This window comes from Lichenostomus cassidix, unplaced genomic scaffold (assembly GCF_008360975.1).
Source record: "Lichenostomus cassidix isolate B80296 unplaced genomic scaffold, HeHo_3.0 HiC_scaffold_599, whole genome shotgun sequence".
In the NCBI taxonomy this organism is placed as follows: Eukaryota; Metazoa; Chordata; class Aves; order Passeriformes; family Meliphagidae; genus Lichenostomus; species Lichenostomus cassidix.
In genome coordinates this window covers 1-11,938 of record NW_028147237.1, presented here as the reverse complement: position 1 = coordinate 11,938, position 11,938 = coordinate 1, and the positions used below count along the sequence as shown (strand labels likewise).

General features: G+C 50.6%; 1 long non-coding RNA gene across 1 annotated transcript; it reads left to right on the top strand.

The window, feature by feature from the left end:
- Positions 1-9,825: 9,825 nt before the first annotated feature.
- Positions 9,826-11,549, top strand: LOC146424166 (uncharacterized). The gene is made up of 4 exons (XR_014847130.1): positions 9,826-10,003; positions 10,597-10,668; positions 10,757-10,828; positions 11,465-11,549. It is a non-coding gene; the product is annotated as an uncharacterized LOC146424166 (long non-coding RNA).
- The last annotated feature ends 389 nt before the right edge of the window (positions 11,550-11,938 follow it).

Here is an 11,938-nt window from a genome sequence, read left to right as displayed (position 1 = left end):
TCCCATGACACTGCTCAGGATTCTCCATCAGGCTGGAGTGGCAGCGAGTGCAACTCAGCAATGGGATCCCTCTTTGGCACTCCCTCACCTCTGCCTTCCACTCAGGAGCTCAGGCAGAGGCACCACGTGCCTGCAGTGGCCCCACACTGGGATGGAAGGAGCCCCTTGCAGGGCAGGCAGGGCACAAAGGACTCCAAGGAGTTGCCAGCAGCTCTAAACTCAGCCCCAGTGAGAGCCAGGGCTTGGCAGCAGCAGCAGGAACACCTCAGGCTCCCTGGGGCCATCTGTGGTGGTGCATGATACCACCTCAGGAACTGCTGGGGAGCCAAGTGGTTCCAGTTCAGCAGGGCTTCACTGGTGGGAAACATCCTAGTCTGAGTAACATGATAAGTCCCTCCCCAAATTATGTAAATCCCCCTGGCTGTAACCTAACCCCTGACTCCATCCCTCCCTTCTCCCATAGGTTGTGGTGTTCCCCCCGCCTCCTCTCCCCTGATCCCAGGTGATCCCTATATTTAGGGACACGTGGGGTTGTTCTCCCTCTTTCACCCTGGAACCCTCTGGAATACACATCTGGAATATCCCGCTGATTGAGCCTCTGGATTCTTTGTCTCTGGTAATGCATGAGCTATCCGGCTCTCTGGGTGAGTGAGAATCTGTGCCTTACACCGGCACGGGTGTGAGAAGGGTCTCTCTGTACAGCACCAGAGCAGTGCTGGCTGGAGTGATCTCTCGACAGCCTTAGAGACACTTTCAGTAAACGCAGAGCCCTGATTTCCACTCTTCCTCCCCCCCTGCGTTAGCATCAAAGGAGCCGCGCAAGGCACAGAGCCCCGGGGCACATCCCTGGACCCAGAACCTTCCCTCTCTGCTCTTCTCTGTGCCTGCACAGAGCACACGGAAGGAGCAGCTGGCATTTCGCACGGGAAGAAGACTGACAGCTAAATGCTCCTTCCTCCCACTGACAGCAATCCTGCGGGATCACTCAGGGCTCGAGAAGGGAGCAGAGCAAGATTTCCAGAATCCATCAACCCTGAGATCACTTTAAGCAATGCAGCACCTGAATAAGCTCTTGCCATGTTGACAGCGATTCTTCTGTTAGGAAAGGGATACTGAGAACTTGCTTCCAGTAAGTCCCATTGATCTAAACCATCATTCATCCAAGTTCCTGGAATAGCATTGCCAGCAATCTCATCTAGAAGGAAGCATAAATGAGAACCATTTCCATGATATGCTGGATCTGCTTTATGGGCATTGCAAGGGGGTTTGAGTAAGGCTGTGGGAGCCAGATGTCAATGGACATGGCCAAAGCTGCACAGGGGTTTGGGGAGTTCTGGGATGGCTCCTGGCAACTGTCCACCCTCTTTGCAGGGACTGTGCAACATCCCTGGAGGGGCAGCTGCTCCAGCCCAAGGCCCCTCGGGGCTCTCTCACTTTCACAGAGGAAACCCTCACTAAACCCTTACTAATGCCCTGGGTAAAAGCATTCGCAACACATTCCAGGGAGAAGAGGCCTCTGTCCCAGGAAAGGGGGAGGCAGGCCGCTGGCTCACCTGCTCTCCACGCTCCCACTGGAGCAGCCTGGGCAGCCCTGGCATGCAGGGCCACTGCCAGGAGGAGCAGGAGGAAAAGGCGCAGAGCAAGGGCCATGGTGCCTTGCCCTCAGCCAGTCCCACAGCTCTTGCTGCCACCACTGTCCTGACACTGCTGTCCTAATGTCAGCACCGCTGCTGCCGCTGCTGCTGCAACAGTTGTGGTCAAGGACTGACTGGTCGGTCGTTGTGGTGCTGTGCAACCACAGGGCTCTGTGACCTCTGTGACCTCATGGCCCTGCTGTGACCTCAGAGCCCTGCTGTGACCTCATGTCCGGGACAGGATTGTGTGGGAATGTACCTCAGGGCTAGGATTCTGCCTTCTTGGGGAGGGAACTCATCCTGCCCCACAGCTCTGTCCAAGGACTGTGACACAGTCTGAGCCCAACTGATCTCACAGATTGTGGGGGTGAAGGGATGGAGAGCAGCCCTGCTGAGGAGGACTTTGGGGTGCTGCTGGGTGGCAGGCTGGACATGAGCTGGCCATGAGCACTCACTGCCAAACTTATCCTGGGCTGTATCCAAAGGAATATGCCCAGCAGGCTGAATGTGGTCATTCTGCTTCTCTGCTCTGGTGAGACCCCACCTGGAGTACTGCATCCAGCCCTAGGTCCCCAACAGAGGAAGGACATGGTCCTGTTGGAGCAGGTCCAGAGAAGGAACCAAATGTTCCGAGGGCTGGATCTGCTCTGCTTTGGAGACAAGCTGGGAGAGCTGGGTGTGTTCAGCTCCCAGAAGAGAAGAGAAGAGAAGAGAAGGCTCAGGGGAGACCTGATTTCTGCCTTTCAGTACCTTAGGGGGGCTTGTAAAAAAGATGGGGACAGAGTTTTCAGTAGGGCCTGTTGTGACAAGACCAAGTGGGAATGCTTTTAATCTGAAAGACATGATTCAGACTAGACATAAGAAAGATATTTTTCACACTGTGGGTGTTGAAATCCTGGAACAGGTTGCCCAGAGAGGTGGGGATCCATCCCTGGAGATATTCAAACTCAGGCTCTGAGCAGTGTGATCTAGTTAAAGGTGTCCCTGCTTCCTGCAGGACTTTGGACTAGATGGCCTTTACATGTCCCTTCCAAACCAAGCTACTCTATGCTCCTGTGCACCATCAAAGCGGTGCTGGATTAATGCTAGGGTAACAATGCTGGCACCTGTAATTTGGTAGTTGTGCCATTTAGCGATGGGCCAGACAGTGAAGTCTGCAAATAACACAGTGTGCTCAAGAAGAAACAGGAGAGGAATATGGCTTCCAGTTCAGATAAAAGAAAAAATGCCAGCATTTTGCTGCCCAATTTTTGTTAAGAATAAGGAATGTCCTGGAGATCTCTTCATGTGGGTGCATTATTGGCTGTACCAGTGCTTGTGCTGTGTAAAACAGGTAAGTTCTTACAGCTTCTCAGCACATTCATAGCTGGGTAAACCCCAAATATTACACTGCTCCGTCTCTACTTTCTTCCAAGTAAAGGCAAATGTACCTCATTCTTCTGTGGGGCATATTCATCTATCCACGTGCAAATTCTCCTTGCCATTCACACAATGCTGACTGGCTTTAATCGGACTGTAATTAAGACCTACCTCTCACTGTAATTAAGGCTGATACATTGTGAGGCAAAGTGTTGAGTAATTAGTCCTGGTGTCTGGCACTCTAGAGAGTTTTTCTGTAATGAAGTGACATTTGAAGACAGGTGTAGCAATACCATTCTTCTGGCATACTAGAAATTAAAAATCAGCCTTCGAAACTGGATTTTATTTGTTACTGGCTTATGGCAGGAGATCCATGTTTTTAAGATTTAATGTAGAACCCCAGGGCATTACCTTACTTTGAAGTAGCTCTGCATTTCACAGGCATCTATACTGGTAAAGTATAAGAAGATTTGAAGGGTATTTGTCCACCTGGAGTCTGAAAGTGTAGTTTTTTAAGCTGTTGCTGTTCCCTTGCAAGTATGCAAACTCTCATGCCAGTAGCAGCATTCTGGTGGAAGCCACGCCTGGTGATGCATATTAATAAAAAATTGACTTTTATAGTGTTTTATAGTGCTGGGGGCCACATGTGCTGCAACCCTGTGATGCTGGGCTGGTTCTTGTTCAGCACAGGTGAATTAAAATATGCTCCAGTGTCCACTGTCACAGTGCTTATCATCTCCTCCCACCTTTCACAGGGCCTTTAACCACTGAGTTCCACAGCAGAGAGAGCAAATCACCCCTTCCTGGGGCTGTGGCTTCTCATTAACCCAATCACCCAACCCAGGAAATAAAGCAGGACTGTAATGGGAAACAAAACGTGAGGCAAGTGATTCAAACCAAGAGCTTGGTAATTTTGTGGTTGCAATAGTTGCTTCAGCTCCAACCTGGCCCTAAGTGTTTTACAAATGCCATCACTGCACAGCCAAGTCTCCTGCAAATATCCATCACCTCATCCCTGGAGCACTGCAAGTGGTAGAAAAGGACCATCATCATCCCTCTTTCACACTACAGGCTAAGGAAACTGCAAAGGAAAGTTTTCTTAGCAGCTGAAGAGACCTGGAATGCTCATGGCAGACCATGAGGACACAACTAAAGCACAGGTCCCATAACTCCTTTTATCCTTCTTTTAACCTTGAATTCTATAAATATTAATGGAATTCTATATCTAATTCCATATCAACTTTTTCAAATATAATTCCAGCCAGAATTTACCATTTGTGGTGGCTGTTTTGTCTGCTCCATATCAGAATTCTCACATTACTATCTGTTTTCTCAGTTTATTTTGAAGTTGAATTAACTGAAGGACCAGCAACTGCCTTCTGCTTCAGAAGAAATCTAACTGCTTTTAGAATATGTTTGGTTTTTTTTTTTTTTAAATATTGCAGTTTGGAAAACATTGAAAAGATCTGAAGTTATTTAAGAAGTAGGGAAGACAAAAATACAAAGCTCTGTCATGCAAGTGATTGCACCGAAACAATTTCTTTCAAAAAAATTTTTTAAGAACTCAATGGTCAGAATATAAATGTAAAAGGAATAAAAACATTATATCAGCAGGATACATGGTCCTTCTCTGTTGAGTAGGATCCCAAGTACGTACCTGAAGAGATGCATAAAATAGAACATCTTGTACCACAAAAACTTATGTACAAATTTTTCTGTACATCTGCTTTGATTTTTGAGGGTTTGACATACTGTTGCCTCTGAAAAATGAATATTCATCAAAAACAATTTTTAAAAAGGGCTGATTAACAGAGATGAGCCACAGTTTTAAACCTCCTGAATGAATGATTTTGTTGTCCCTTTCTTCAGATGCCAGTTATACATTGCAGCAGTAGCACAGGACATACCACAGCAACATTCTTTGCTTGTGAAGAGCACTTTCAACCCTAAAGAGTCCTTACAATACCATGCCAGAATTGGTGGTAGGTTTTTATAGGCAGCTCAGAGAAATACAATGTATGCCCAAGAAATCTTTCCATCCATAGTCACAAAGCCTGGTCTCTGTTTTGGCTTTATAGGTGGAATTTCTAATAACAGCAGTTTGAAAATTGAGGCACTTGATGATGTTTTGAGATGTTTTATTCATTTAATAGTGAAATAACTGTGGTTCAATACATGTAGATAGATGTGTGATATTCTTCCACACAATATGATGACACTCGTTTAATGTAACAAACATTTTATCGTTGGTGACATCAACTACAAGAACTGCCCATCATCCAGTCGTCTCTGAGTGTGACTGCTGTCACAGGATTGGGACACAAAGTCCACCCCTCCCTGATTGCTGCCCCCACAGTTTCTCACCACGATGGCTTCCTGGTGCTGAATATGTCTCCAGATTATCATATTCAATCTACAGCATTTCCTCCCAGATATATTAGTATGTGCAACATCTTCCCTTTATTCTCAGTGTTAAATCTTTTCAACATCCTTTCTTCCTCCTCCTGCTCATCCCAGGAATTTTAATCTCTGAGGTCCAAGCTCTTCAGCTGCCTCACAAACATTGTTTTAATAGAGACAAGCATCCATGCAGCGAGCAACAAATCAGGACTGCGGCTGTGAAGCTTGAAGCAATATATGTTTATAGCACTAAAAACAATAATCCATTTCTCAGGTTAACCAAGCATTTCCCAAATAACTCTACCTATCCTCAGGGATGTTACAAAAAGGATCTTAGTAACAGTTGGGAGCGGGGAGAGAGAATGTGATCAAAATTAAAAATAAAGCTTTCTGAGATCTTTATACTCCTATAAAAACAGAGTCAAAAATTTTCATATATGGAACTAAGAAGTGAATGGCAGATTGTCAAAACAATTGCTTGGGGAACGAATAAATCTAAATAAAAAGAAATTTACCCGCAGTTTTGTAAGTAAACCATCATGCTCAGAAAAAACTGGACCTGCTAAAACCAAAACCAATAAGGTTGTTCCATTTGTCTCAATAAAAAAGGAAATCACTGCGAAGAATCACAGATCCTCAAGACCGTTACTATATACAGGAACCTCCAGGTATTTGGAATAAACAAAGGAAACTGTAGTGTGCAATTCACAGAGGTAATGTGGAATTTATTGGTGGATTCTTAGCAAACTTCCTGACTGCAGACTGGAAAAGCATAAGGGCTGTCAGACCATGTGTAGGCCTTTAGAGCAGTGTGATGGATGCTTCTGGGACCAAGTGCAGAGAAGAAAAGCAGTGCACAATTATTGTGACATTCTCTTTCCTGGCTGTAGACTTTTTGACACAGTCCATCCCCTTGGCCTCTGGGAGCTGTCCCAGCAGGGCAGGGAGGGTCGGGGCTGGCAGCAGCCGCTGCAGGGATGGCTTTGGCTCGTGTCCCTCGAAGGAGCGACTGCCCAAGCAGCTGTGCTCCCCGCAGGCTCTCCTCCCGGCCTTGTGGGCTTTGTTGGGTGCCACAGCCTGTGCCAAGGAGCGGCAAGGTGCCTGCAGGCCGCAGCACTGGGGGAAACAGAGAGCGTCCTGGCCGTAGCCAAGGTGCTGCCAGCTCAGCAGCAGTGCGCAGCTCGGGCTCACGATCCACGTTGCTCACAGAGATGCAGCTGGCACCACAACATGTGTTCCCAATGAAGAGATGGGAATTGGAAAGGTTTCTATGAGGGAACACGCTTTTTGCTTGTGGTAATGGCAAGCTTGGCCATCCATTTCCACCAGGAAATTATTTGGAAATGCTCAAGTGAACCTTGACTGAGAGCTTCCCAGATAAGCTCTTCCGTATGAATAAAGAGGGACAGAGCTGTCACACCAGTGTCCGGGTGGTACTGCCAGCAAAGCCCACACAGCACCAGCACTGCCTGAGCTCCATGTCCGGGAGCAGCCGTGGATGCCCATGCTGTGGGCAGGCAGGAGCCAGGCATGGGGCTGCTGGGACCAGCAGCAGGGCCCCGAGGGGCTGGGGGAGCCCATGCTGGGGGTGCCTGGGCTCAGGCACGTTTCTTTCAGTGGGATCATCTGGGCCTGGACCTCCTCCAATGGCCTGCCCAGGAAAAGAGGGAAGCCATCAGTAAGTGCTTGCCTTGGAAAAAATGGGATGGTATGGGACTGAACTGTGCATCATCTGGAAGCCCTTCACAGCCCAAGAGATGAGCTCAGAGCCCGACAGAGGCTGGGCCTGTTGCACCCCAGGATCCCTCATGAGTGGATGGGGATTTGCCCCCCAGGCTTCATCTGTTCCCTCAGGGATGTTTGGTGAACACACACTGGGAATATGGTGCAACTCGGTTGCTGCTCCTCAACTGTCATGTTTGAGTCCCTCTAAAGGCATGCAGGGGGTTTGGGTCACTTCTGTGCTGTGTAGGGGGCTGGGGACACCCCTAAGTTGTGCAGGGAGTTTGTCCAATATGTGCAGGGAGTTTGTCGAATATGTCCGAAGGTGTGCAAGGGCTGAGGGACCCCTGTAAGTTGATCAGGGGTCTGGTTTCTCTCATGAGGCACACAGTGGGGGTTTGGTGTGGCTGGGGACACCCATAAGATGTGAAATGGGTTTAGGTCTCCCCTAAAGCATGCAGAGGGATTGGGTCCCCTGTAATTCAGGAAGGGGGATAGACAGACAGTCTAGAAACAGCAAGTGGTCTCAAAAATAAGAAGTTACATATTCACTGCTTGATATTTAATACATTCCCTTCCCTGCAATGGTGTTTGTTATCTCATTCCAATTATAGTATTTCTCTATTCCTTGTCTTTACCATCTCAGTCACTGGAAGCCCATGGATGCCTCCATGCAAATGTTACTGCATCTATCAAGGGAACTTGTAGCCTAAATTGCGATATAAGGACACCCAACCTTTTTGTTTGAATCTCATGGAAGTCCACTATAGCAATGCATTAATTCCTTGGAGGTATTGGCTACGCCTTGTGCAGGTACCAAGGGCACATCATTTGGATGGAGCAGGCAGTGACAGATCACAAGCCCATGGTGCTCACATTTATGCAGCTGCCCTGATGGCCTGCATTGCATTACTTTTATAAATTATGACACCAAGTCCTTCACTATTTAAATATGGGCCACACGCCAGCACTGAGTGCACAGCACACACTTAGTGTCAGCATAGCAGGGCTGGTGCCGCCTGCAATAGTGGGAAACACCAACGTGAGTTGAATTTTGGACTTGACATTAATATTGCAGGAAGAACCATGACATGTCTCACTTGTCCAATGTCATGTAAATCAGCTCTTGTGAAAATAACTAGATTGGATGGAGCTGCCTACAAAACATTCTCTCCTCACTGGGAGGGCAGCTCTTGATATCCGTTCCCACACAATCCTTCCGGTCTTTCTGGTCCCCAGCCTTCCAGTCACAGCAGGGCCATGAGGTCACAGAGGTCACAGCACCCCATGGTTCCACAGAGCCCTGTGGTTGCACAGCACCACAACGACCGACCAGTCAGTCCTTGACCACAACTGTTGCAGCAGCAGTGGCGGTGGCAGCAGCGGTGCTGACATTGATACAGCGGTGTCAGGACAGTGGTGGCAGCAAGAGCTGTGGGACTGGCTGAGGGCAAGGCACCATGGCCCTTGCTCTGCGCCTTTTCCTCCTGCTCCTCCTGGCAGTGGCCCTGCATGCCAGGGCTGCCCAGGCTGCTCCGGTGGGAGCGTGGAGAGCAGGTGAGCCAGCGGCCTGCCTCCCCCTTTCCTGGGACAGAGGCCTCTTCTCCCTGGAACGTGTTGGGAATGCTTTTCCCCAGGGGTTTAGTGAGGGATTCCTCTGCGGGACTGAGAGAGCCCCGAGGGGTCCTGGGCTGGTCCAGTTTCCTCCCCAGGGATGTAACACAGGGCCTGCAAAGAGGGTGGACAGTGGACAGGAACCATCTCAGGACTCCCCAAACCCCTGTGCAGCTTTGGCCATATCCATTGACATCTGGCTCCCACAGCATTACACAACCCCCTTGCAGTGCCCAGTGCCCTTAGGCAGAAGGGGATCCCAGCACACCATGGAAATAGTTCTCATCTGTGCTCTCTTCTAGGTGAGGGTGCTGGGAAGATATCTCCAGCAGCTTGGCTTCATGAAGATTTGCAGCCCCTAGAGCCTCCTGCAGGTAAGTTCTCAACATCCCCTCAGAGAATAATCATTGGCAACTTGGCAAGAACCAGGTGCCAGGAGCTTCTCTGGCTGTTGTGTTACAGGTGTGTCTGCAGGGAGGACTTTTCCAGCTCCTTTGCTGGTTGCTGAGCACCAGCCTGGCTCCCGTCGCAGGGGTGAGTAGTGTGTCCCTGCTGAGCGCACAGGGTGAGCACTGCTTTGGTGTGATCCACTAATGGGAAAATGCAAATACTTTCTCTCAAAGTCCTCCAAGAAGGAGGAAAAAACCTACAGGAGGCAGTAAGTCCCTGGAGGCATCCAAACACATAGACCAGATGCTGAGTGATCTGGAGAAATGCTGTGGTGGGTGCATTTCCCTCAGCCTTCTCCTCAGACTCAGCAGCCAGGGCCTTTTCCTGCACATCTGGATACTCTGTGCCCAGCATAGCAGGAAGGTATCCATTGCAGCCTTGCTTTTCCACTGCTGCTTTCACGCCCTGCAGGGCTGTTTCCCAGCCTGGCCTGGCTGCAGTTTCTCCCCAGCCTGTGCAGGAAGGCATTTGGCACCAGCTGACAGGGTGTCCTAACTGCCCCACAGGCACTGCAGATCCTGAGATCCCCTGCAATTTCCTGGTGTCTGGGCAGATCAGACACCAGGAGGGAGGGGAGGGCCCTGGCCTAGCTCCCGAAATTTGGATGACTTCCTGAGCTTTATCCATAATTTTGAAAAGTATTGCCTCCTGAAGATGCCACCTCCCCTATGGGGAATCGTTCCATCAGATCGAGCTGTGCCTCTTCCTTTCTCCAGAGGTGGATGGAGAGGCGGTGCTGAAGGCGAAGTTTCCCGGAGGAAGCAGTGGCTCATTGGCAGCCTCTGCTGAAGGAAGGGAGGCGATGCCAGGCACAGCCACAGGAGGTAATTGCTGGGCCTCTGGGCCTGAGCCCTGCTGAGGCTTGAGCTGCCATCTCTGCTGCTTGGCAGCGCAGGCACAGCCCGGAGCAGACAGGCACAGCACAGATGAATTATCCCAAGAGGGCTCAGGGGACTCGGCTACTGAGCAGTCCTGCTGGGGTCCCTGTGTGGGAGACTCATCCTGAAACCTGGGAGTGACTGCAAGGGGTGCCCATGGTGGGGAAAAGGCAGAGGGGGAGAGCAGGGCTGCAGTGTGTCCTCAGGGGCCTGACTCCATCTCCCTGGGCTGTGGGAGCTGTCTGGGAAAAGGAGGGAGGGAGGGAGGGTGGATTTTCTGCTCCATGAGTGAGAGAGCCCTGAGGGGCCCGGGGCTGGAGCAGCTGCCCTTCCAGGGATGTTTCACAGGCCCTACAAACAGAGCAAAGAGTGTACAGGAGCCAGCCCAGAGCACCCCAGGCCCCTCCGCAGCTTTGGCCTTGTCCATTGACATCTGGCTCCCACAGCCTTACCCAACCCCCTTGCAGTGCCCAGTGCCCTAAGGCAGAAGGGGATCCCAGCACACCATGGAAATAGTTCTCATCTGTGCTCTCTTCTAGATGAGGGTGCTGGGAAGACATCTCCAGCAGCTTGGCTTCATGAAGATTTGCAGCCCCTAGAGCCTCCTGCAGGTAAATTCTCAACTTCCCCTCAGAGAATAATCATTGGCAACCTGGCAAGAACCCGGTGCCAGGAGCTTCTCTGGCTGTTGTGTTACAGGTGTGTCTGCAGGGAGGACTTTTCCAGCTCCTTTGCTGGTTGCTGCGCACCAGCCTGGCTCCCGTCGCAGGGGTGAGTAGTGTGTCCCTGCTGAGCGCACAGGCTGAGCACTGCTTTGGTGTGATCCATTAATGGGAAAATGCAAATACTTTCTCTCAAGGTCCTCCAAGAAGGAGGAACAAACCTACAGGAGACAGTAAGTCCCTGGAGTCATCCAAACACATAGACCAGATGCTGAGTGATCTGGAGAAATGCTGTGGTGGGTGCATTTCCCTCAGCCTTCTCCTGAGATTCAGCAGCCAGGGCCTCTTCCTGCACATCTGGACACTCTGTGCCCAGCATAGCCTTGGAGCATTGCAGCCTTGCTTTTCCACTCCTGCTTTCACACCCTGCAGGGCTGTTTCCCAGCCTGGCCTGGCTGCAGCTTCTCCCCAGCCTCTGCAGGGAGGCATTTGGCACCAGCTGACAGGGTGTCCAAACTGCCCCATGGGCCCTGCAGACCCTGAGATCCCCTTCAACTTCCCGGTCTCTGAGTAGAACAGGAGTGGCTGTTCTTGGGAGGAGACAGGGCCCTGGCCCAGCTCTGCTGCGCCTGGGTGACTTCCTGAACTTTATCCATGATTTTGAAAAGTATTTCCTTCTGATGATGCCACCTTCCCAGTGGGGAACAGTCCCATCTGATCCAGCTGTGCCTCTTCCTTTCTTAAGAGATGGACAGAGAGACTATGCTGAAGGTGAAGTTTCCCAGAGGAAGCATTGGCTCATTGGCAGCCTCTGCTGAAGGAAGGGAGGCGATGCCAGGCACAGCCAAAGGAGGTAATTGCTGTGTCTCTGGGCCTGAGCCCTGCTGAGGCTTGAGCTGCCATCTCTGCTGCTTGGCAGCGCAGGCACAGCCCGGAGCAGACAGGCACAGCACAGACAAATTATCCCAAGAGGGCTCAGGGGACTCAGCTACTGAGAAGTCCTGCTGGGGTCCCTCTGTCAGAAACACATCCTGAAACCTGGGAGTGACTGCAAGGGGTGCCAATGGTGGAGAAAAGGCAGAGGGGGAGAGCAGGGCTACAGTGTGTCCCAGGGGACCCTGACTCTGTCCCCCTGGGCTGTGGGAGCTGTCTGGGATAGGGAAGGAGAGATGGAGGAAGGGATGGATAGTTGTGGCCCTGCCACCTACAGTTTTTCTCC